General features: G+C 41.4%; 1 long non-coding RNA gene across 1 annotated transcript; it reads left to right on the top strand.

The window, feature by feature from the left end:
* The first annotated feature begins 12,643 nt into the window (after window positions 1-12,643).
* Window positions 12,644-26,778, top strand: LOC109901948 (uncharacterized). Its single transcript, XR_002256803.2, has 3 exons — window positions 12,644-12,796; window positions 20,052-20,288; window positions 24,016-26,778. It is a non-coding gene; the product is annotated as an uncharacterized LOC109901948 (long non-coding RNA).
* Window positions 26,779-27,887: the final 1,109 nt, after the last annotated feature.

Raw genomic sequence — 27,887 nt, 5'->3', positions numbered from 1 at the left:
TTTAATACAAATTAGGTAGTTGATATCCTATCCATTTGAACATAGAGGCGAGAAAGGCTTGTTGTGTTAAAACCTTTTGTCCATTGAGATCTAATCAGTCCAATTTGTCCAAAAGCAGTCCTAGTAAAGACTATAATTAACCCATATTTTTTATATTTAACTAGGTAAGTCAGTTAAGAACAAATTCTTATTTACAATGACGGCCTACTCCGGTCAAATCCCGACGACGCTGGGCCAATTGTGCGGCGACCTATGGGACTGTGCGGCGAACCAATCATGGCCAGATGTGATACAGCCTGGATTCGAACCACGTGCCATAGTGACGCCTCTTAAACTGAGATACAGTGCCTTAGACCGCTGCGCCACTCGGGATCCTGGTTGCCCAAAATCTCATTGAATTCCATCATTAGTTCAGTTAAATCTGAACGATTTAACTCTCATTGATTCTCACACATGATTCACAGATTAATATCATAGTCAAAGAGCATCTCCACCCCCTTCACGTAAGGCTACCCGCACTTAAACTAAACCAGCGCAACTGGTGCAGGCACATAGGCATAACCTCTTTTAAATGAGGCCAAATTTAAAGGATAGGAGGGGAATGGTGCTAGGAAAATATCTCTAATATTGTCTAAACGCCCCCAGGCATACATTCAATAACCACTCAAAAACCCCACGAGCTCAGAGGTCCAATGATGAAAATGGTCCCATCTTCACGCTCGCGTGTCACCTTAATACTAATAAGCTTCGTGCAGCCCAGTTCATTTTTATGAACACATCGACCTCCTGCTCTTTAATACTATAGGCATACAACCACGCTGACAACTCAATCGCAGAGGTGAACAGTGCTTAAAAGACCGATTTTCACCATTGTGCCCCCTGCACAAAAAACATCTCGTTTCATGATGGGCGTGGTCGTGTTATTGCAAATCCTATTTTTTTCATTCGATTCTTTCTTGCGGTTATGAATGGGGAAGGGAGGCCGAGAGAAATCATTGCTACAAAGCCTTCCTGTCAGGTATGGTGTAGGGGTGCTCGGTGCTGAGAAAGTTTAAATCGAGCAGTCTTTTACCACTGACACCGTCAGAACGCAAAGGGTAGCCTGAACCTTAATCCCCAAACCCAATTAGTGCTTCACGCATTGGATTTACTCCAAGTAAATTCTCGGCCAAGCAAATTATGAAAGAAGATGGCAATGTGTGTTCAATATTCAGCCCATCATACATTTCTACTCTACAACAAAGCATTTGGTATCAAGTCCTAATGAGGACAGAGTAGGACGAAACCGACAAAACGGGCCTAGAGAAATGCATTAAATGTTTTGGCATTTTTCATATAGACTGTATAACCTCAACTTCTCCAGTAAAATAAATGGAAACGGGTATGACACGCTAGAGATCATACGATGTAAATATTCGTAGTTCTTTCTCATTTTAAGTGTTGGCACCTGTTGATATTCCTCCTCAGAAACATGGCCTGTGATTTCTTCTTTTTCACAAGTTTGTCGTTTAAAATGATTGTTTAGCCTGAACGCATTCGATAAAGAGGTTATAATTGTGCCAAATGCCTGTACAACAAATTCATCTGATCAATCAAAATATTGTACACAAATCTGCACACATCCAGAATAGTGCAGGAATTCGACAATTGAAATGCATACAGTTTACAGTACACTGGCTTGTAAGGCCTATACAAATTAATCAAGTTTCATTGGTATTAAAGTAGCCTCAATTGCCTGTGTTTATTTTCTAGAACTGTGGGTACATATATGCATACATACATATTATATTGTGTTTCTGTATTCGTTATTGTCAAAATAATTTCGTTGATTAATACTTCAACTGAACGAGGGGTATTTGGATATAGCAACTCAAGATTGGAACGTTAGAAAGCTTGAATCGCCCCCTTCACAAGACCTTAAAGATTTTTACTTTGTAAAATGTAATACAAGTGTAATTACTCACAGCCTTAAATGCTTGTTAGGCCTATTGTTTCGAAAATTGTAGAGCAGTTTCAAAATATGTTTTCCATTGATTTGCCATGGCCACAAACGTCTCCCTAAAATACAAAAAACTCCCACTATTCTATAATAATTCTATAATAATTCAGGCTACAGGCAAGCAAGTGGCAAAACATGTTTTAGAACACAACATTGTAGAAACGAATATTAAATATAAACCTCCAGCCTACAATATAAGATCTGTATTCTATTCTATTTTATTCGACATTATGAGCAATACCTATTATGAAGGAGCTTAGCAACTAGGGACTAGGCCTACACCCTTATATTTGTGGTGAAGAAGTAAATCCAGATTTTTCAGCCACATTATTATACCATTACAAGAGTGGCATCTATAGGCTACCAGCCTTTGTAACGTTGTCATTCTGAAGCACATTGTGTTCCCCATGATGACATCGTGTAGCTACGTAAAGCTCCTACACGCATGTCAGCAAATTGGGGCCTCTTTGCATTCATATTTATGAACGCATTAATTAAGCAATTAATTTGGCATTAGGGCCTACGCATCACTATTCATCATTTCGAGAGTACTGCTATCGGGAGGAGAAACTAGTGGCCACCGACCTGCGAGCTAACATGATCCCACCGGAAAAAACTACTTTTGGTCAGTGAGAGACCATCTCAAAGCAGAGCCTTCTTTCGAAATATGTCTAATGCATTGGAGAAACAGATTTTTGACTCAGAGGGACAGATTTACTGAGCGTCTGCACCAGTGCAAAGCAAATACATTTTGTTTCGTAACTTTGGTGCAGTGTTTACTTACTTATCAATTATTTATTCAATCATGATGTACCCTGCGTTTTGTGTTGTCCCACCAATCTGTCTCTTTACTAAATAAACGGGACCATTGATCATCCGTGAATACTGAACAGGGTTTGTGTAAGGCCTATATAAGCATTCTGCCCCGCAAGTTTTGCAACGTCAGAAGTGCATCTGGGAGAGGTTGTTTCCTGTACACTTGAAGTGAAATAAAGCGCTCTCACTCCTGTAAAACCACAATACATGCATTGTGATTGTTAATAGGCTATAACGTATATGGCCCATAAACATTGTTTAATTAAGATATGAATCATGAACTAAACTTATGCACCATTGCAATGTGACCATAAGCATGCATTAGATTGTTCTATCTAAGACAAGGAAATCATTTTCGGAATTTGAACACACACAGACACTAAACACACACTGACATTGGAAATATAGGCCTGGACTGCATTTTTTCTTGCGTGCAAATGTGCATTGAAGTGCAATGATGAGTAGAACTGAAGTGAAGTGAAAAGCTTACTGTAAAATGTATTGCCATTTTTCATTCTTAAGGCTTTCTGAACCTTATTTTTTACCGATTGCACCAAAAAAAGATTATGTTTTTGCTTTTGATCCACACGAAGGGCCTCCTTCTCTTCTCCAATTGAGCGTCAAGATTAATTTTGTACTGATTAGCATATGCAAATGAATTTTTAATTGCAGGCGTAATGACTCTTGCGTGTGAGATTTTTCAACACGCCATTTTTGTTCCTGCATGGTTTACAGGAAACATTTTTCAATAAACAGACCTGGATTACTTTGTTATTCATAAGACATTCCTACACTTAATACCAAATAATGTAGACCTACTATATGTAATTGTAAGTAGACCTGCAAGTTTGTATTTTTATCTGCATGAGGCATGTACGCTACTACTGAAACGCTCGGTTGCAATTCTCTCAACGTAATGCTATTCACACAATTCCAGAGCAGATTCAATGTTGATTATTTTTAACATTATATATCAAAAAGTGCAAGCGGACAGGTGCAGCCCTATGGCAAATGTAAAGGTAAGAATATATGTAGGTATCATGTGTAGCCTATTTGCAATAGACATATTTGACATATAATAGACATATTTAATATCCGCGTTACAGAGATGTGTAGGCGATAATATATCGATAATATATCGCCTTATTTTTCGGTATATAAAATACCTGACGTAAAAACTTCCTCTCGGTTGATGAATGATATAGGGGGAAGGGATTGTCTCATGTGGCGCGAGGAGGGTGTGTGCGCGCAATGGACTCCCATGGAGTCTTGACAATATGTCCAGATTTAGGGGGACAAAAGATCGTTGAGCTTTGAGTTGCTAAGCACGTCTCAGATTCTAGTTTGCCAAGACAAGGGTGGCAATTTATTAGCAGTGGTGAGAAAACTAGAAAGAGCTAGGTTGGACTTGGGAAATATATTGCAAAGCGCATAATTTTAAGCCCTGACACACAAATATGATTGTTTATCGGGGAAATGTAAAAATAATTGATAAATAGGAGTGGGCGTATGATGGGCAAAGTTTAAAAACAATTGAGGTATTGTGGTTTTTCAATTTCAACACCCCATGGCTGTATCTCTCTCTCTCTCGCGCGCGCTCTCTGTCTCTCACAAGCGCGGACACACAAACACACACACACACACACACACACACACACACACACACACACACACACACACACACACACACACACACATGCATAAATATGATCAAAGTTGCATTGCATTAGTAGTCTATAATTGCCACATATTTCAATTAAAAAATAGCGTACACGCCCTAAAGGGATTGGGAGTGACCTGTGCCTTTGACCCAAAGCTCTTGCACTGGCAAACCTTGTTATTGCCGGATACACACCTCTGCTGATTTGGGCTCGTAGCCTAAAGGCTATACTTTAATGTGCCTTGATGTGTGAATAACAAAAATATGTTATTTGGAGGAATAAGGCCACAAAATCACAAAACCATGAGGCAACTGGTCGGTGTTTGTTCAATTTGGTTGCTTCATCTCCTTTTTAATTTCTCGCTGTGCAGATATCATTTACGGTGCTCTTATAAACGTTGTGCCACGTCTTACCTTTGCAATGTGGCTCCATGACGCCTCCCTGTATAGGTACGGAGCTATTCGTGGAAAAGAGTGAATAAGACTCTGGCTCTGTAATTTACGTTCAAACCACTACAAAATCAAACATTGTCTTAGTATTTTATCAGACGCTCTCACATTGGCTTGAGAAGAGTCTAACATATGCACAGAGAAGAATGGATCAGGTTTTCATCATGCCCAAAGTGCCTATAATCGCATTGGGAGTCTGAATCAACAAGTTTCCATGCTCAGACATCGGTGAGTATGAGGCTATTGCTTCACTAGAAGCAAGAGCAAAGATGGATCTCAGGCGGGTTGTCATTACGCACACATACATACACACACATGTTCTGCAAGAGAGAGTTCACGTTTTCATGGTTTGTATTTTTATGTAGGCCTATGTGTGTTTTCCTTGTATGTTTGGGTTTTTGTTGCAATATGCCTAATTGGACAATAAAGATGTTCTGAATCTTAATCTCAATCTATTACCAGAAGCAAATTAAGAAGGATATCATAGTTATGGATGCACGGAATCTGGAAGATATAACAAGAGTGTTGTCCTTTACACAATGTTTAAATCAGGTGTGGTGTCACACAAAATAAGTTCATTATCAAAATCCTCCCATGGCAATCATATTCCATTTTGTTAACCAATGCATAAAGTCCACGAATGATTACATGATGTATTTACCACAGCATTTACCAGCCCAAAAAATGGGTGTTTCCTAAACTGATGCGCTAGTTGTTCACAGGAAGCTGTTCAAGAGATTAAACCCATCAGTAGACACATCACAGAATGAACACTACAAGACATATTCGATGTATGCGTAATTAAAGATAATAAGTATTTACGCACGGTGAATTGATGTCAAATGTTAGCCTAAAATATGCTACGACTAATAGGCACCTATAAGAAGAGTGCAATTTTTTTGTGTGGTTTTAGGCTAAACTGTGCAAACAGTGAGGTTGTACTGCCAGGAGGGGGTTGGGAGACATGCCTGACGAGTGATAATGAACTTGAGACGTGCAAATTGCCATCATACATTTCTGACCAATCTCTTGTCCACCACGGTCCCCGGGTTCCCATCACGCGGTCGCTGTGGGGAAACGAAGCCATTGTCCCAACCCATAGCCCATTAGCCGCTACCAAAGGACGGTTTTAGGCTTGCCCTTGGTAACCTGTGCATCGTTGTGTGCTGGAGAGAAGAAAACAAGCTTACCAAGCTAAGCCCGGGAAAGAAACAGTAGCCGTATTTATAGTTTGATCTCTAGGAAAGCGTCCAACATTTGGAAAGAAAGAAATGGGGACCCCTGAACACTGATAGAGAGAAACCCACAACAACTGTGGCTGACAAAGTTGTCTCTTTGGCAGTCGAAACTCCTATTGAATAAGTAATTTATTCAAAGGAGATTTTCCTCCCCACGATCTGATTATTATGATAATCAACCGACCTAGACCCCTTTCTTGGCTCTTGTCTGCTGGTCTGGACTCGGTGCTGACGGTAAAAGCTGATTTGCACGGTCTCACCCTGGCGATGCAGTGGTCACATTCCACGAGTCTTCTGTATCAAAGAGACAGACAAAGGGAATGGGGAATGCGCGCACTTGATTCAGGCGCAGGAGTTAGTCCATAGTCGCAGGGGCCTTCATGTCAAACGAATATTGGTAACTAGACAAGATTACATGGAATTCATATAATCCCACAGGAGCCAGGGTCTAAAACTCACTCCAACCAGCCATGACAAACTTTTTAGACTTATTTCACTCAATATTAGAAATATATCCCAAGTGGATTATTGAAGCCCATATCACTGATTCATATAACCTCAACCTCGTACCATTGGCATGAAATCACAAGAAAATGGACGCCATGAACAGACATAAAGGATTGTAGTAGTTTAGCCTATATGAGACGAATATCTTGGACACGTGCACTCTTGAGGGCGATAACATTTACCATTATACAAAACCATGGTTGGGAGAGATGCTGAATATATTCATATCGCAGCCAGTTTTCTTAATTTCAGAGGGGAGGGGACACAATAGAGCTGCATCGTGTCAGAGAGGCCCCTACTGTCGTGTCATAAGGGGAGGGTCTTGGCAATGCTATATGTTTTTTGGCAGGCATGTTTAAGTTCATATGCATTGTACAAGAGGAATGGCGAGCGCGAGGCACAGCGAACGGTTCACTTCGCTCTCCGCGGGGGGAGGCGAACACCATCTCTATGGGAAATAATCTCGATTATAAACAAGGGGGACCCAGCCGCGAAAAGATGAATGGATGGGGCCAGCGCGACGTCACAGCGAGCTGCAGCCATGAAGCTCAAGACCAGGCGCGAGCCAACCTACAAGCGCTCAGTTGTTCTACATCTCTTGACTCGCTTGGTTGATTGTTGTGGAGAGCGTTTGTAACCGTGGCTGGTAGACACCGGGGTGAGTATGGCATATATGATTAGAAAATGTATGTTCTGTTGCGTGCTATTGAAGCGGATGCAGACAACGCAGTCGTAATTTTGCATGCACGGATAGCATAAAACAGAACAAATAAAAGAACACGCTAGCGCATCGTTTTATCCTGGTGGGTTTGGCACTCACGGTATGCTATTCGTGCAATATCGGCCGCAATAAATGCGTTTTTGGCACCGGTTTTTCTGTATCATTCGAATAGGCTATCAATTCAAATGGTTATGCTCATTTGAAGATTGTGTATGATCATTTCTATTGCACGGTGTCCGGACATTAGATAGCCTACAAGACAACAAAAAAAACTAGCCTATACATTACAGTTTGGCTTAATTTTGTAGGCTGAAATTATATTTGTAGCATATGGAAACAACCATTTTGACATATACATTATTTTGGATTTGGGCTCTTTTGAATTTAATGACTGGAAGGGCAGGCTCACAATGTATTAGATACGACACAGCTCTCTCCTTCATTACACCCAACACTTCTCCTATTACAGTTTAATAGTTTTGCACAAACAAAGAAAGATGGGATATGGTCAATCTTAGGCTAGGGGGCTTGATAACGACCTCCATTACGCACCATGGAGTAGACTAACCATGCCCCTCACACTGCAAGGTTCCACATGCATCAACACAGACAGACGCAGACCCACAGAGGTAATATAACGCATATGTCATTTTACATACCATATAATTTCTACATAAATAATTCATGTAGCCAGATGTACTTATAAAACATCACAAGAAAATTGTCTACATGTCATCCGCGGTGTAATTTGCCATATAATGTAGTCTACAATAATGTAGCCTATTATTCAACTTCTATAGTTTTAAGGACAATTCGCCTTTTCAAAATGTAGGCAAGGCCTTGATCAATTTATCATTTGAGATTCGAGTCCAGATTATGAAAACGCTTAATAGCAATAGGTGGATGGAGAATCACAAGGCCATCAAATCCGCACGTGCACGTCGAATACGCGGCCTTCTGAGCACACGTGTGCGCGTTACTGGAGCATAGACCATGGATATGCATTTCCATTATGGTTTGTGAAGCAGTACTATATTTATATATATTGGTATGCCTGTACAGGACACTAATATATACGTTAATAATCCGCAATAGCAGATTGCGTACACATTAGTTGTCATAGGCCATGGTATGATGTGTAAATAAAGAGACTGCAAGAATAACGCTTGCATTTTGCTGCCTAAGATGAAAAAGCGAATTGTTTTTTGCACAGCCAGGTTGTTGTTTGGTTTGGTTTTATAGTTCGTGCTACATCTGGTGACATTCTATCCATAAACGTGCGTGTTTTCTTTATTAAATTGCAAATAATTTAATGTGCACATCTCTTCCAAGCACCTAGCTGGATTGTGGGTTGTGCGTGATGTAGGTCTGACTCGGTTTTTGACGAGTACTGTTGAAAGCCTTGTCTAAAAATCGATCGGCCTTTATGTCTTTTAAAGAGCTTTTGGAGATGTCATCTGAGGCGTGTCCTACCTCTAGACTCGGGTACCTGTCTAGCTCAGATGCCTTTATACAGGTAGATTACATAACAAAGCTCTCGTGAATTTTAGCCTACTATCTTGGACCATGTAGTGGTTTTATGTCGCCTCAACGTCATATCTAGAAGGCCTCGTACCTGTCTGTAGGGACAATAACAAAAGTAATATACTCAGTTCAACGAAACTGGGTTGTTGAAATTGTTGACTTTAGCCGGACAATTACCATACGACTGCAGATGGGTTGGAAAATAAGCGTTTCTTGTTTTTGTTTTTTTCAGGTTTCAATGGAGAGACATATAGGCGCAACAGAGCAGGTGGCATAGGTAATATAAATACACCACACACTCTTACAGTCTTAATAACTGGCCAGGTATGGCTTAGACATTGATCACTTTAACTCAGTTAAATCACTTGCACAAATTCCAAATGGAAGAGACATTGTGGGACGTGTTTTGCTAAAATCGTAACTTTTTATAGTTGGTTCGTGCTCTCCGGGATCCTTGGAACGTCCCGTTGAAGTCGACTTGTAAAATGGTTAAGGTAAGGGTTAAGGTTAGGGTTAGGTAATGGGGTATGGCTATGGTTATGGTTATGGATATGGATATGGTTGAGGTAAGGTTAAGGTTAAGGTTAAGGTTAGGGTTAGGGTTTAGGGTAGGGATGTCCCAAGTATACTCGATAACACCAACCTTTTGTAATTCGATTTGCCTATATGATATTATTTGTGCATAAGAGTGCAGTGCAAGTACCCATTGAAAACTTAGTCCATTCGATTCAATAGTTAAAATATTACAAATTGACTAAGCCTATGGATATTAATACTGTATCAATCATCATTTCACAAGAGAATACAGAAATGAAATGTTATTTTACTGCTTATCTACACCTTTGCGTTCATACTTGTCAAGCTCGTCATTTTTCAGTAGCAGTGGACGCTGTTGGTATAATGACGCCACAAGGTTCCAGTGTGCAGCGGTAGGCTACAGTAGCTTAGGCCCTCTGCCAACAGATTGCATCGACCGCGCCAATTATATATGATGAACATTTAGAAATGACCTCAGTTCGTGCCTCGTGCGTAAGCATTGAGTCCTGAGCAACAACAATGTGCCAATACATTACAGATCAGGTTGGATTTAATTACATCGAATCACGTCATATCTCAATGGCATACATTGATCACTTTATTATAAAGCTATAACTACTTTCTTTGTACCTAAAATACATCTACAGAAAATATGTGCATTGTGTATTGCTTCATCAAACATTTTCAATCATTCCTAAGGATACATTTGAAGGACGTCACCAACGTCTGAATGAATGGCTGAATGACTGAATGAATGGCTGAAAGAGATATACCCCTTGACAATTATGTGGTTGGCAAGATGCAGTAATAGACAGTCGAACCGGATCTCTCCTTGGCATGTTACTGCGCCATAGAAGCCTATCTGAATTTACCAAGGGGTAGGCCTAGGTTCAACTGTTAAAACAAGAAAACAAATGCAGTTATTTTTAACAAACGTATTGTATGATAGTTAATATGCTTATCGGGGATTTTGGTGTTGAAATCCTGGCACTGAAGGCTACTAAGAGACAAGGCAGCTGTCCACTATTGTGGTGCTGAATCTGACATGAGCTTCGTTACAGATGCGCAGTGTGAGTTCTTTGTAATCGCATCTGGTGCAATGTAGGCCTAATATGAAACATATTCTTTCTTACTTTATTTCCTTAAATAATGTTTATTATTATTACTTGAAATAAAGTTGGTCAAATGCATTGACGTTATCAGAAGGAATCGTCACAACTGCGTATCAAACTATTTGGAATTTGCACAGTATAATAATAACAGTAATAATGATAATAATATAGGTTAATAATATAGGCTGATAAAAACAACAACTTTCCAATTCCAACTCTCCACTGCAAACGATGAAATACATGTTAAATGTAATTTCTTGAAAATAACATAAAATGCATGTTTTTGATTGTTTTCAATATAATGTTGAGAATATAATGTTACTTATGGTGGTAGTATTATGACTATTTATTTGATCTAATAACTGAGCAATTTAAAAACACATACTGTGTACAGTATTTTTTTTTAAACAGCCAATTATTATTATTATTTTGTTGAATTTCAAATATTAATCCTGGGACAGTATAATTCAAAATAATTTCATGCTTTATAAGTACAATCAAATTAATCACTGCGATAGATGTACTGATAACCCTTTATGCTTATATAATCAAGGCTTATTATTTTATCTAAGTTTATCTAATATCCATGTCAGATATCATTTCAAATGATGTTGTAACATGTAAATTCTCTCTGACAAAAAAACACGTACAGATCAGGACATTTCTGTAACTGCATCAGTATTTTGTTTTGATGTCATCTTGTCCTTGGCAGGAAGAAATACTTTCCTGAGTGAATAGTCACTTTTTCTGGAAAGATAGTGCCATTCTTATTTCCAGCATGTGTGCATGCTTTTGTTTGGTTTGCACGTGTGGGTGTGTGCTTGCGTGCATGGGTGTATGTGCATGCACTGTATGGAATATGCCTGTTTGCGAGTGCGGAGGCTTTCAAAGAACCTTGCTTTGTCCTTGTGTATCATAATGTAGTAAGAAATGATAAAGGTGGTTAGAAATCCTTATGGTGACTGGTAGATTATGAACCAAAATAAGATAGAAGACATTTTCAAGCTTGAATCCTTGTTCTAGCTGACAATAAGGAGAGGATATGTTGTCTGCCAACAGTATGAGACTACAGGTAAAGATGTGTACACTAAAGGGGAGAATGTTCTCTGTCGTTCTCGCTCTCCCTCCATCTCCCCTGTCAGTTATTAGAACATGTATAGATGGGAGGAGCCTCGATGTGGGGCTGGGCACACAGAAAAACTTTTTATTGGCCCTTGTGCGATGTGCCATAAATGTGTGTACTCTGTGTGTGTGTATCTGTGTGTGTAGGTTTGCACTTGTGTGTGTTTGTGCTTTTGTGCCGTATTCTGACACCAACCTTGAACATGCCCTCCCCAATTTAGTGTGGAATCTCTGATAGATATGCAAACGCAAGAGACAAACCCTTCTCTCTGCATCTTACAGTAAAACGGTTTTAATTTAAAAAATACATTTTGAACATGGCGGGGGGTGGCGTTTGAAGCCATCACCCTCCTATGGAGCCAGTCCTTGTGAGAGACTGCCTCACCATAGGGGTGGGTGCAGGGGCGGAGAGGGGTGGTCTGGGAAGACTGGCACCGTAACTAGTTTGGACTGGTGTTTTGATCAAGCCTCATGCTGATTATTGGACTTTGAGGAGTCAAGGCTTTGGCTGCCATGTTATGGGCTGGCCATCCAATCAAAGGCTTTGTAACAGCAGAACAGTGAGGGTGGATTGGCAGGGAAATGTTGGCAGGCCAATTGCTGATGAGTACTTTAAGCAGAGGGTCAGGAGGTTCTGGTATTTTGTGAACTGTTAAGTACACATTTGATTAAAGTTGATTAATTTAAAATAATCAGCATTTCTTACATTTTAGGTTCTGTGACCAGACCTCTCTATAGAACTGCTAAAATTTACTTAGGGTGCTATTAAGTTTGAAAAGGGAAATTCAAGTCTTCATTTTTCTGATTGTTTATACGGTCTTTTTCCTGATTATAGGTCAGAATCTGGCCCATGCATATCACCTGTGGCACAAGAGGATGGGCAGCCTTAGGGGTTGGTTGTTATCTTTGGTTATCTAGCTGTATGAGTGGTGTACATTCTTCATAAAGCTAGATAACCGAAAGTAACAAGAATCCCATTACGCTCCTGAAAGGCACCAAGATCCCCAACACATATCCCCCATGCTGCACCACCCCATTCTACCAATCACAGCAAAACAAGCAACGAAAATGGCCGACATCATAGGACACGGAAGCAGAAGAAAAAGTCAAGTAAGTCGTGTGATGTCATCCAATTACACAGGTTTATGTGTGTATGTGTACATGTGTGTCTTTTTGATACAATAGCTTCAGCTTGACAATTACAACTATCTGTCTCTGTTATTGCGTCAAATATATCACAATTGCCTTTGAGAATTTTAGCAGTAGATTTGAGAGTTTGAGTATTTGTTGAGTTTCTTATAAATTTACGTCTTTGAGTATTCACATTTTTGAGGCATTGAGATTTTCCCCTGAGCCGTAGAGTTGGGAAATCCTGATCGCTTTGAGATTGATCTCTAAAAATAATGAGTTATACACAATGCCATACACATATTTCCTCATATTTGCACATGGCCGATGGCATTGGTCCCTCGCAGCCCGGTTGGTCCAACAGGATCACTTGTAATCTAATAATCCCCCGATCCCTCTGTGTGGGGCTGCATGCAGCAGCTTATCTTTACGATCACATGGCCAGCAGTGGTGGGCGGGTCCCAAAGAACCAACACCAACCTGAATGGTGCTTAACAAATTGGCCAGTCAGTAGCTGCAAGTAACACCATCCTATCACTGTAGCAATTCTGTACTCAGCTGATGGGTTTTTAGTTAAGGCTGTTGGAAAACAGGTGAAATGAATAGAAAGTATGGTTGCTGATTATAGCCTCTAATGTCATACGTTATTTGGATTGTGGAAGTTTACAATGGACTTTTTAAGTTAATCCCATGATCATGTCCCCTGCCAGCACATAGTCGAATGGACAGATTTGTTTGAGGCCAGTTTTGTTAAGCTAGACGGTTGTTTATTTGATTTCTCCCCCTCTTTCTTTCATATGGGAAGGTGTTTGATTTTGGTTTTGTTTGGGAGTTTGATTTGAGGTGACAGTTGGCTTGGTTGTGAATGTGCCAATGGCGAAGCCTCCATTGCATGAGGTGCTACCATGTGGAAAGGCCTGATGGATCTTGTTGAATGCCACTGTGTGGGGCTCTGTGGAGGAGTGGTCCGAGGGCAATCAACCAGAAACTGCCCCCAGTGACAGAGCCATGAGAGAGGGAACAATCCGGGCCTCAGCCCATAGTGGGGAGTAATTGGTCAATCAGATCTTCACACCTTCAATCAGCCATCAAGGCAATGATGTTGATTTCTTTTCAACTAGAAAAAGAATCATGTCGAGTGAGGCTTCTAGTATGATTTTTCTGTCTTTCGGCCAAATCAGCCTTCCATAGCTTCAAGACATTACAGAGAAATTGGAGAGTAAATTGTATACTATAGCACCAGTATGTTTGAAAAACATGTTATTCATCTGGTGATCAATGGCCTAAACAGGGTTTCAATCACATGTACTCTGCTAAATTTATACATTTGAATTCTGCTTTGATAACAAACACAATGTTGACTCCAATATGGCACGTCGGACTAGTCTGAAACTCCTGTTGGAGCGTTTGTATAGCAACAACGCTCACAATGTCAATCTTAGCGGGTTGTGCAGCGGTCCCTGCCTGCTGCATTGCAGGTGCTGAGTGTGACATTTGAGCTCAGGGCTCAGCGAGGGAGCGAGAGAGACGAGGGCCTTGACAGGAAGTGACAGGCGGTGATGTCACCACCTCCGGTGGCACAGTGGTACCTGGCTCTTTGTCTGTTTTCCCTAGCTACTGTCATTACCAACAAAATAATCCAGGGGAACTGGAACAAGGCCCCAATGACTGTTCTTGGTTGTTATCTGTGGTTTTATATACATGCCATTGTGGCTGTTCATGTGACAAATTGGCTTTTTACAAAGTGTTATGCAAGTCAAATTTGATTGAATGACAACATTTCTAGGTAGAGATTTTAGCAAAGTTAGATTAGCTTTCTGACATCAGTTTGTATTTCTTTTTCAGGCAGTAAAAACATGTTTTTCTCTCCAATTAGCTACAGTTTGTACGATAAGTATGAATACTATTTGAAGAAACGATGATATGATGTCAGTAACAGATGCCCATGAAGATGTGTGCACTGGTGCAGCTGTTTTGTTTGTGGCGATAAGGAGGATAACTGTGTGTGGCACAGTCATATCAATAACAGTCCACACTAGGGACCCTAGAGTACAGTTGCAAAACCAGGAGTTCTGGAACACCAGGGAATTCATTGAAAGTTCCTGGAATTTTGCAACCCTACCCCAGAGGAAAGACGGCCTTAGCACTGCCTGCCTGAAAATGGCACAAAAACAGGAGTTCCACAAAACTTCCAGGACTCTACTGTAGCCCTGTCTGGAGTGGAGGCAGGGAAAGAGAGAGGGGGATAAAGAGAAAGGATGGAGGGAGGGAGAGGAGAAAGGAAGAGAGGCAGAGAGAGGGTTTGGTGGATTTGTCTTAGCTTTCAGGCACTAGGCATTAGACTCCAAGTGTCAAGTAGAAAAGCAGGCATTGTGGCCGGGCCCTGACGGCCCCACACCAGTAGACTTTACAGTCAATAGAGCTAGTCCACTTGTCACAGGGAGACAATGGGCTCCTTTACCACCATTTCAGCACCTCCGGGTCCTAACAGCCAGACGGGTTTCTGAAAAAGGCCCAGTGATTCTTACCCCTTTTCTCTGCCTCCCTTTCTCTCAACAGAACACACCAACAGAGTTTGGAAAATGGCTTCACTGCTGGGCTGGTACAGAGGGGCAGACTTTGCCATTTCTAAAGCGGCCCCCGCCTCCCTGTCGCTCACAGAGAAATTCATGTATTTCAGGCGTTTACAGAAGTCAATGGGCCCACCCAGACAAAGGAGATCAAGTTTGGTAACTTAGCAGTAACAGGTGTACTTTGACTTGGTTCGGACCACACCGGAGGTGGGTGCTATTGTTGGACCCGTTGTTCTGTTTCCTCCCTGACAGTTTCGACTTGTGTGGAGATAAAGATGGAACTGCTTTACGGCCTTTGACAATCTGCTTTATATGTTTCCTCTTGGAAGTTAGTGCTGGGAGTTTGTTTGGCCTAGCTGTCCAAGATCAGTCTCTTATCATTTCTCGGTCTTTGAAAATGCTTCTCAGTTTTGCTACAATTCATCATTGATTTGCAAAGGAGTCTCCAAAGGGAGACAGGAGTTATGTTTAGATCTCCTTCCACTGTTGCCCCAGGGAGCTAGTGAAGGGTAAACAATCCAAATAGGAGAAGGATTTCAGAACACTGTACATTCTAGCATTTAGAACAATGTGCTCAACTGGTAATGCTTTAACACAGGATGCATTTTTTGAAAAAAGCAAATAATTTTCTGTATATTTTAACAGTTAGGAAAAAGAGCCTCTCAACAAAAAGATAAATATGACATTTTCAGAAGTTTGGCAAATATTGCACAAACTGAAACAAACTATTTCAGTCTTGAACAAAGCTTTTGGACAGAGCCTGACAGAGCCTCAGTCCACAGAAGGCCATTCTGGTGAAATGACTTGTCAGAACGTCATGTGAAGGGGCTGTTCAGACCGAAGCTGCTATGGCAGCCATTGTCTTGTTCTCGCTCACACACCTACGAGTCCAGAGTAAGCACACAATTTCATTGTTCCCTGAGCTGTTAATATCAGAGGCTTCATAATGGAACCCATTCGCCATATTTGCATATGGCACTTTTCCAACAAGGACTCGGAGCGGGCTTGAAAGCTGGCCCACTTTAGTGCCAATGGCAGAAAAATGTCAAGTACCAATTAGGAGAGGTTTGCCACCATTCAGTGGTACCCCACCCCCTCTACTACTGCCCTTCCCTTCCTCCTAACCTACTCTCTCATACTCCAAGGCCCTTCCCTTCACCCCTATCCCTACTCCCCCATTACAGCCTACAAAATAGTGCCTCCCTACTGGCACCCAGAAACAAAAGCTGCCTCCTTCCTCTAGCCTGAGAGTGAAAACAGATAGCAGCTCTCTCCTCCCCGATTAGTCTGCTCTCTTCGTTGGTTCACCAAATGTCATGTATAGGCTAGGCTGGTAGCTAGTTAGTAGATTCCAACCCAGATTGGTGGAGTTAGTTTGTAGCTCTTGGGCTACTTGCATGTGTAGCTTGGCCGGAGAATGACATGGAAAAGCACCACTACAATATGCTTGACTATTTAATGCTAAAACAATGCAAAGGCTAACATAATAGCTCCAGCAACCTATTAAGTTGATACAATAGCTCCAGCAACCTCTTAATCAACCTAGCATGTTGATACAATAGCTCCAGCAACCTCTTCCTCAACCTAGCAGGTTGATACAATAGCTCCAGCAACCTCTTCATTACATTTTTTTTATTTAACTAGGCAAGTCAGTTAAGAACAAATTCTTATTTTCAATGACAGCCTAGGAACAGTGGGTTAACTGCCTGTTCAGGGGTAGAATGACAGATTTGTACCTTGTCAGCTCAGGGGTTTGAACTTACAACCTTCCAGTTACTAGTCCAATGCTCTAACCACTAGGCTACCCTGCCGCCCCAACCTAGCATGTTGATACAATAGCTCCAGCAACCTCTTAATCAACCTAGCATGTTGATACAATAGCTCCAGCAACTGCTTAATCAACCTAGCATGATGATACAATAGCTCCAGCAACCTCTTAATCAACCTAGCATGTTGATACAATACCTCCAGCAACATCTTAATCAACCTAGCATGTTGATACAATAGCTCCAGCAATCTCATCCTCAACCTAGCATTTTGATACAATAGCTCTAGCAACCTTTTCATCAACCTAGCATGTTGATACAATAGCTCCAGCAACATCTTAATCAACCTAGCATGTTGATACAATAGCTCCAGCAACCTCTTCATCAATCTAGCATGTTGATACAATAGCTCCAGCAACCTCTTCCTCAACCTAGCATGTTGATACAATAGCTCCAGCAACCTCTTCATCAACCTAGCATGTTGATACAATAGCTCCAGCAACCTCTTAATCAACCTAGCATGTTGATACAATAGCTCCAGCAACCTCTTCATCAACCTAGTATGTTGATACAATAGTTCCAGCAACCTCTCCATCAACCTAGCATGTTGATACAATACTCCAGCAACCTCTTCATCAACCTAGCATGTTGATACAATAGCTCCAGCAACCTCTTCATCAACCTAGCATGTTGATACTGTGGCTCCAGCAACCTCTTCATCAACCTAGCATGTTGATACTGTAGCTCCAGCAACCTCTTCATCAACCTAGCATGTTGATACTGTAGCTCCAGCAACCTCTTCATCAACCTAGCATGTTGATACAATAGTTCCAGCAACCTCTTCATCAACCTAGCATGTTGATACTGTAGCTCCAGCTTCATCAACCTAGCATGTTGATACTGTAGCTCCAGCAACCTCTTCATCAACCTAGCATGTTGATACAATAGTTCCAGCAACCTCTTCATCAACCTAGCATGTTGATACTGTAGCTCCAGCAACATCTTCATCAACCTAGCATGTTGATACTGTAGCTCCAGCAACCTCTTCATCAACCTAGCATGTTGATACTGTAGCATTGTTGTCTTTGTTATGATGAAGTTTCACAACATTTGATCTCATACAGCCAACCATCTGTGACTCCAATAGCATATTTTAGACAACAATCTCCTTCTAGGTCACAGCCTTTCTACCACTGTATTAGATTATATTTTCACGTGATCACATAACCTTTCATGTGGTTTTGGTAGGATTTACAGTACATTTTGGGATATTTCACATGATTACATAGGCCATGCCCTGCAAACAAAATGTCCCACAGTCACAGTGTTTTCAATTTACATATTTTACACACATGATTACATTGTTTATTTATTTATGTCCTCCCCTGGGATATGAACTCACAACCTCTTGGTTCAAGGAATTACGTACGATCTTCCTGCTACGCCACCATGTCTGTGCCAATAACTGATTTTACCTCTATTCCTATACTTTGAACTTCAAAGTAAATCTCAGCTTTGTTAAAAAAAAAAACACTCAATAATAACTATTATATTTATCATTGTGATTTAGGAGTAAGTAAATAATATGCCCCACCAACATATTGTCAACTATATAGAAAACCCCCAAATTGATGAAATAAGTAAAGGAAATCAATGATGAGATAATAGTCAGATTAATTTAGAACTAAAATAGCAGCGCAGATGGCACTCTTGAGCTAATTGCAGAGATGCATTGTAGGTAATTAATCTGTGGAGGACTTCTGAGAATACTACAGACTTTGTGCACAGCAAAACGATCAGCGTACTCCAAATATAGAGAGTGTGATTTTAAATCCCAGGTGCGTCCCTAAGTGATCAAATGTAATCATATCGATTAAATATACAGTATTACACTATTTTATTTGAACAGTGTACCACTTACCTTAAAACTCCAATATTATTTAATTACTTCCCTTACAAAAAAAACATGAAAATAGACACGTGAGATTAGTTGTTCACGTGAAACAATATGTTCACATGTATTACATTTAGAGTTCACATGTTAACACCACTTTTTCACATGTGTGGAGAATAAAGTTTTCACCTCACGTGATTTGCAGTAAAAGCAACATGTGAAATAAGCAGTTTCACATTGTGAAAAACATTTAAAAAATGTAAAAATGTTGCATCCCCATGTCACATTTCTTTCACAAGATCATGTTTTCGCGCGTGCTCAAATGTTTTCACATGTGTAGCTTCACATTATCACATTAACTTCACCAAAGATCACGTGATCACATGTGAAATTCATGTGTTTATTCCATAACAGAGCTCAAGTTCTTGTTGCGTCCTTGAATGAAAGTAAAGACATTTATTGTGGAATGGCTGAAAAGCCTGCGTTAGCTGGAGCAATCTCTTTTCTTACTATTGCAGATGATGTGAGTCTGAACTTAACTTCATATGAAACCTGTGTGATATCAAGTATGATGTTAAAATACAGTGCAGTCAGAAAAAAGACAAGACATCTTTAAAATACAAAAGGTAATCTTGTTTGTCCAATTGGGGCCACTGTTGTTCCTCCACATACCATTTACCTAACTTACCGCCTCCTGCCACTCAAAAGGATTTCCCCCCCTGTTCTTTTTCTCTTTCATTCTTTCATTCAATCTCTGTGTCAATTTTTTTTCTTCCCAGTCTTGATTCTCAGATGGTTGGATCTGATTTGCACGCATTTGCATAATGAAAGTCATTTGCATGCTCAGGGGCAGACTGTACCATGAGAAAAGACATGAAAAGGTGTGTGTGTGGGTGCGTGTGTATACGTACATATGCATGTATGTGTATCTCGGCTGGTTAAACTGCATACTCACATTTTCTCTTTTTGCCTCATATTTTTCCCTATTCTTATTTTTTGTGCAGACTACCAACACCACCATGACAGAATGCTGGGAAAATGAGGCTGAAAAATAGGGAGAGGAGGAGAGGTTGCTGTTGACTCTGACTCCCTCTCCTCCGTATCTCCTCTCCCCTTCTCCCCTCCCTCGCTTCATCCTCAGCTGCCTTCCCCATTCTCCTGTACCGCGAGACGCAGCCCACGCCACCATCTTAGGACGACGCTCGCTGGCATGAAATGGAAGTGAGGACCAGAGAGAGCAGGTAACAACAACAGCCCTGCGCCCGCCATGCTGCATCACGCCTCCATAACACCACCACCATCACCCCATCCTTTCCTCCTCCTCCGGACCCTCCCTTCTCTCTCGCTCCCTCCCTCTGCCAGGCTGGCCTTGCCTTTAAGCACCTCAGATGTGTTTGCTAATTGCAGAAATCACGAGACGCGTTGATGGAGGGGGGAGGAAGGCTGGGGTTTTTGTGTGTGTGCTTGCATTAAATCCCTCCTCGCTCTTGCTCTGTCTCAGGCATTCAGTGGGCATCTGTGCTCTGAACAGCCCAGTTTTCTTCCCGTTTGGGAATTGTTGTGCCATCCTCTTCACACACGCCCGACATGGCGGCGGCTGCCATTTTGGTTGAAATACACGGGCCGTATTCCCTGGTCAGAATAACTGAGACATGAATGTTCCACATTTAGCATATTATATAAGATAGTTACACCCAGAGACTATTAACGAATATTAGCTAGGGCTATATTATATCATCACTATTCTTATTATCATTAGTAATCAAAGACAGTACGCTTTTTGTAATATTTATTTTTACCAAGTCTTATCATTCCTTTTTTGTAATGAATTATCCTGATTTGCTGACATGTATAGATTTACGCTAATGACTGTTTAGTTAAATATTCTAAAAGCAGCTCAGAGCACCTCTTTAAAGGACAGAACTGTGACGTCCACGAGTCAGTGAATATGCTACTCAGACAGACACTGCAGTACAACACCAACACATAGCGAAAGGGACCAGGAGAGAGTGAGTGTGGTTGAGGGACAGAGAGAGGGAGTGAGAGAGGCAGAGGCCGAATGAGAGTATGATAGCGAGGTCTCAGTAGCGGAAAGCTGTCTTTGTGTTGGTGGGTGAGGTGTTGGGGGAGCTGGTGCTGAGACAAGTCGTGTATTGTTCTCCTAAGCAAGCTTGTTGTAGCAACTCCTTTATTCCGAACAGAGAGCTGCAAGTTTAAAAACCGCTTAATAACCAAAACACCAATTAGAGTCGGCTGGGCCCGATTAAATAAGGCAGCCGGTAAACAATGTATGCCATTGTCCGTGCCACACGGAGAGAACTCCCTTTGTTTGTGTCTGCGTACTGGAGGTCGAGACAGTGCTATGGCTAAGATACTGTACAGTGCCAGAGCATTGCTAATGGATAGGCTACTGAGTTACTACCCATGCATATGGACGGTGAAACACTAGAGTGCTATTAAGTCTGTCTCGTCGCCAATCCCGCCAAGGTATTCCGCTGCATGAGGTCTACAGAGACATTGCTGTTAGGACTAGACATAATGAATTTATTAAGGTTATTAAAATAAATTATAGCGTCTGATTAAGCCAAATGTGGAGAGAGAAGAAAATCATGACAAAACCACAACATTCACATTGGAGCTTCATCGGACCATTAGCTGGTAGCAGTTTTTAATTAAAGTTGTTTTTGTCTAAGTTTCTATGTTGGGGAGCCAGTCTAACAAAACATCGCATGAGAACCTTAATAGTAACAGTGTCTAATCTAATGCAAACCCACTAATCACGGACAGTCTCTGTAAACAGGTGGTAGATTGAGCAGGGGCCACGGCCATTCTCAATTTACTGTGTAAATTATGCAGAGCCCAAAACAATACAAACAGTAGACAGTGGAGTGGCTGGCGTTGGGTAATGAGATGATGTGTGGCCTGTGCGGGCTGGGAGCGAGTCGAGGGGGTGGGTGGGCACAGTCAGCAGCTTGCGTCTGAGTGTGCGGGTCTGGAGGGCTGGAGTTTGGGCAGGGGGCAGACACTGTCCCGTCTGCACACACCCCTCCTGCCTAGACTAGAGGGTGGGGGGAGGCAGCTGGGACCTGGAGCACCCTCCCCCATACCTCCAGCAAAAGCTCCAGTCTTGGGAACTTTTGTGGAAGGCAGAGGTCCCCCCAATATTGGCACGTAGGGGCCCCCTAAAGTCTGGCTGTGTCTGTGGCTCCCACTCACCCCCCCCCCTCCTGTCTCCCCACAGCCTCGCAACCCCACACCTCCCTCCCCACTCCCTGCCTCTCTCCCCAATGTGACGCTGGGGGCCTGGGAAGGACTTGAAGTTCACGGCCAGACCTCCTATTGAGCTGACAGGCTGACTGTTTGCTCAATTCGACTCCCTATTCAAGACTGAGCTAGAGGGGGAGTTTAAGGGGTGTAGGTGGGGGTGTTGGTGGGGGGGGGGACACCATAGCGCTGTGACTATTCATTCAGAGGGAGAGACAAGTGAATGGAGAGAGAGGAAAGGCCAGGAAGAAGATAAAGGGTAGAAGGGAGGGAGAATAGACAGGGTGCATAAATAAGAGTGAGGATTCCGTGCACAAAGTTTGCTCTGAGCAGTGTGTGCCCCCTCTCACACTCCCTTAGACTCTTAATTACCAGAGTCCTCCACTCTACTCTCTCCCCCTCTTTCTCTTTCTCTCCTCCTCTCACAATCATTCTCATCGTCCTCTATGTCCCCCTGTCCCCCTGGTTTTATTGGCCCACATGCTGGGGTTGTAAATTTACCATTAACTAGCTCATTCACCGTAGGCCACTCAACAAAAACAAGACCATGATTCCCAATAACTCAAACCGACACCAATACCCTAAACCCCTTTTGTGACTCCACTTCTGTCTCATTTTACGTTTAATTAGAAATGTCCTTCCTTGACTTGTAGTTAGCCCATTGACATACAGTATAGTTTAAACTGCTATCAAGATGCTAGCTGGCATGGCTAACATGATTCTGGCTAAAAACTAATATGGCTAACATGATGCTAGCTAGTTAGCATGCTGGCTCTACCCATTGTAGTTTTGAACCCAGAAAACCGCAAACATCATGGCTGGTTCTCTATGTACTCTATGACCCTTGGGTAAGATTTTAAGTTGCTTGTCTGAGTGGCTCTAAAATAAAAGGGCCCCCAGCTCTCAGAAGTCCCTCAGTCTCAGCTCCTACAGCTTAGGGTGTGTCACATGCTTCCTCTTTGCATTATGGCCCAGTAGTGTACCAGGCTCCCAACAGTGGCTTTCAACTTCACCCTCAATCCCCTTGGCTAGCTGGCAGTCTGCGCCCGGCACACAGAGCCCAGGCTTACCTCAGCTAAAACCAGACCAGGCGCACCTAAGGCCACTTGTCAGAAACTCCCTGATGGTTTTTGCTATATGAAAGAGACTGTCCGTTCACTAGAAAAGATTTTAACACATAATGTACTGGCTTTATTGTGAGTTTGTTTTATTTCTCGTGATGTTTTAACCAGTGGTTGGAACCGGTTCAGGGAACAGATCCGAAAACCAGAAAATAACAAAACATGTCAAGGAACGGAAACAGAACTGGGAACGAAAGTAATCTCTCGTGTTCCCGGAACAGAACCGCTATTTTCAAATCTTGAAAACTGGTTAATAATGTTATTTTTTGTTCCAAAAAATATCCCTAATGTCTAGTATATAATTCTGCAATTCAGTGAAGTTCTGATGCTAGTAATAGCCTATACACAATCCCAATTTATGTCATGATGCTCAGCGCTTCAAACCATGCTCCTCAATGTTCACCCATTTCTCTCGCTCTCTCCCCACCTGTGAAAATTCAGTTGCATCATCTCTGACCAATTAAATATGTAGCCTGCACGTTCCATAGGAAGAACAAAAAATATAGGGGTTCAGTTTGGAATGATTGGAAAATAATTTGGGTCCCAACCCCTTCTTCTAACATACTATATTTTTTTCCTCCAGGCAAATAATGGTCCAGAACACTGGAAGAGGGCAGAAATGACAGCGAGCGGTAATCCATTGGGAGAAGAGAAGTTGCCCACAAACTACCAACCCATCCATAGTATTTGCAATGGAACAGGCCCATTACAACAATGTTTGTCCACTACACTCCGACTTGTGCCACAACATTTGAGCATCAGAGCACTTTAGCTGCCTCTGACATGTGGTTGGACCTCTGGCCTGGGTTTTGTTATCCAACAAGGGCCAATCAGGATTGGTTTTCTTTCCTTTCATTAAGCCAATAAGAAAGTGGGGTGGTGGCATGGAAAACAAGAGCAAATATCTCAGGATCAAAAATTAACAGAGAAGCACTGATTCTTGGATACACTGTGCTATGAATGAGAGACATGGCATGTGCTGTGTACCTACAGTATTTGCTTGCAGCCTCAATAACATCTACACTGAGTGTCCAAAACATTAAGAACATCTGCTCTGTCCATGACATAGACTGACCAGGTGAATCCAGGTGAAAGCTATGATCCCTTAATGATGTCACTTGTTAAATCCACTTCAATCAGTGTAGATGAAGGGGAGGAGACAGGTTAAAGAAGGATTTTTAAGCCTTGAGACAATTGAGACATGGATTGTGTGTGTGCCATTCAGAGGGTGGATGGGCAAGACACAAAAATGTAAGTGCCTTTGAACAGGGTATGGTAGTAGGTGCCAGGCACACTGGTTTGTGTCAAGAACTGCAACACTGTTGGGTATTTCACGCTCAACAGTTCCCCGTGTGAATCAAGAATGGTCCACCAGCCAAAGGACATCCAGCCAACTTGACACAACGGTGGGAAGTATTGGAGTCAACATAGGCCAGCATCCCTGTTGAATGCTTTTCAACACCTTGTAGAGTCCATGCCCTGACGAATTGAGGCTGCAACTCAATAGTAGGAAGGTGTCCTTAAATGTTTTGTACACTCAGTGTGTGTTACATGTGAGGAAATGTTCCTTGCAATACAGGTTCTTAGGTACAAACATTTCTATAATAGCATAGAGCACTTTAATACTACTACTACTACTGTTACTACTACTACTACTACTACTACTACTACTACTACTACTACTACTACTACTACTTTAATTTAAAGTAAATAACAATGTATGAATAGAGTCCATGGTGTTTCATGGGAATGTTGTATAACAAGCTATATAAATAACATAGACCTACCTAGATCATATGGGTTAGAATTTTTGCCCATTTTTGTTTTTATATTTTATTGTTTACTAGTTGCTATGACTGACAGACACATGAATGTGAGACCCACGGCAGCAGTGAAGAATACTGCACTGCGATTGGACGGCTCCGTGTGTCATATGACACACAGGCGAATGGGAGAGCTGTTGTCTTTATACTCTATGCAACTGTTTTTGGCCTGCTACCAAATATATTGGACAAGCCTTCAACTGAATTATTTTTGGGCGAACAATCTCATGAAATATTACACTGTTTGTTCAGTTTTCTCTTACCATGTAGGTTGTTGTGTGTGTGTGTGTGTGTGTATGTGTGTGTGTGTGTGTGTGTGTGTGTGTGTGTGTGTGTGTGTGTGTGTGTGTGTGTGTGTGTGTGTGTGTGTGTGTGTGTGTGTGTGTGTGTGTGTGTGTGTGTGCGTGCGTACCTGCGTGTGTGCGTGTGTGAAAGAGGGAAAGAGGGAAAGAGTGAACGTTAGAGAGAAAGTTAGACATTACAGATGAACATAACAGATTTGATTTATAAAACAAATTGTGGAGAGACATTTTAGTTTGAATTTTTCAATAACAGAGTTGAATATGCTGGCCCTAAGCCTCTGCCAACGCAAATCAGTGTAGGAATTACACATCTAATATTCTTGATGGCAGAGCTCTGTTTGATCAGCAGTGCGGTTTATAGGGAGTAAGCTAGGCTGCACGGACAGAACATTCTACACCACTTAAGCTTTCCAAGTAGGCTTTGAATGCAGTAGCCTGGCTTTCCCTAGCAAACCACATCAGCGTAATACAAGGTACTTTAGAGTAAGACATGATAAATACAGAGAATTCAAAGACTTCCTTAATTTTCTGTCCTTGACATTATCGCACAGATACACACACACACACACACACACACACACACACACACACACACACACACACACACACACACACACACACACACACACACACACACACACACACACACACACACAATACACATGCAAGCAAATGCAATAATGCAAGCACTATCATAGACTAGTTTGTTTTATATACATTTTCAGGAAGTGGCACATTTTTATTCCAATTGATAATGTATGCAAATCTTTTAAATATTCATTTTAACAATCTATTCAGCGCCTGTGCAATTGAGTTGAAGGAGACTATCTTGGTCTGATTTTGTAAATGTATTATTTTGATCATCTTGAGCATCACAATGCTATATTATTACATCTGCCTGGATAAGCTTGAAATTGAAAAACATTTTGAATCCGTAACTAAAAGTCACTTCAGGGATGGCTAAAACCAGTCTATCTGCATATAATCAACAAATTGTGGTCGCTGAAATGATTAAATAATTATTTGTTTCTTGTTTTGTTTTGCACCGAGATGAAATGTCTATTCAGATATTTTTAAGCAACCGATGTTGTTTGTGTTATGCAATCTAGTGTGTATTATGTAATGCTAGATTGCACTGAATGAACCACGTGCCTTTGTATGAAAAACAAACTGTGTCCTGTCATGGATTAGTAATAAAAGTTTACATTGAAAACAAACAGAAAACAACAGTTTTGTTCTATTTCTGTCCATCTTCATGAATCTGTTGGCATATAAGAAAGAGAAGGTGGAAGACTCACCAAAAAATCACTAACAGTATATCACAAGACATACTTTGCCCTAATTTGAAGCGGTTAGCAGATTTACTGATAACTCATAGCCAGGACTGGAAAATTCTATTGCCAAATTCCACAGAATTAAGGATCTTATACGTTTAGTGTTGAGCTACTTGAGATCACAATAATCGTCATAATAGTTGTGATAAAAAGTCAAATCTTCAGACAATTCCAATTCAATACATGGTTGAGATGGATTTTTTTGTAAACGCAATCCATAACTGCTTTCATTTATTTTAAGTTTACTGAATTTGAATAACCCTCAACACACACACACACACTCATGTGCACACACACTCACACACTCGTGCGTGCACACACACACACGTGCACACACACACACACACACACACACACACACACACACACACACACACACACACACACACAACCCTACTCGGGTGTGTAGTCCTCTGTGTACTGCATGTTACAGTGTACTGTCACTGAGATGTTTGACACCACATTTGGCAAATGTGCCAACAACCGGCATATGGGCCCTCACAAGTCACTACCATTGTCATGTAAAAGAGTCTGCCGACCCTAGTGTATAGGTCTGTATATATACTTTAAAACAAATGAAATGCAACCCTAACAGCATAGGTTTATCAAGCAGTTGTTTTCATTTTAGGAATCTTTGCAATTGAATGTAAACATTTGAATGCTGCAAGCATGCCGATACAGGATTTTGATATCCACATTGGATAGTGTCAGAGTTCTGAAAGAAACTACTGTTTTGTATAGCTATGGCCAGCAGAAAACAAGTGGCTGTACAATTAAACATCCACTCCACGCAAATATTATAGTGCCCTTATTAACCGGGTTGCAAGTACATTATGTTCCAGGCATTAACATCCAGTCTTTTGTGACATCTCCCCTCGCCCTCCATGTTTCTTGGCGGTGTTATCGTTCTCATAATCTAATTCACTGGTTTCTGTCAACCTGCCAAGAGACAAGTTGCATTAGCTGAGCACTATAGGCTTTAATGAACTGAGCCGT

This window comes from Oncorhynchus kisutch, linkage group LG2, assembly GCF_002021735.2.
Source record: "Oncorhynchus kisutch isolate 150728-3 linkage group LG2, Okis_V2, whole genome shotgun sequence".
Taxonomy (NCBI): Eukaryota; Metazoa; Chordata; class Actinopteri; order Salmoniformes; family Salmonidae; genus Oncorhynchus; species Oncorhynchus kisutch.
This window is presented reverse-complemented; position numbering and strand designations above follow the sequence as displayed.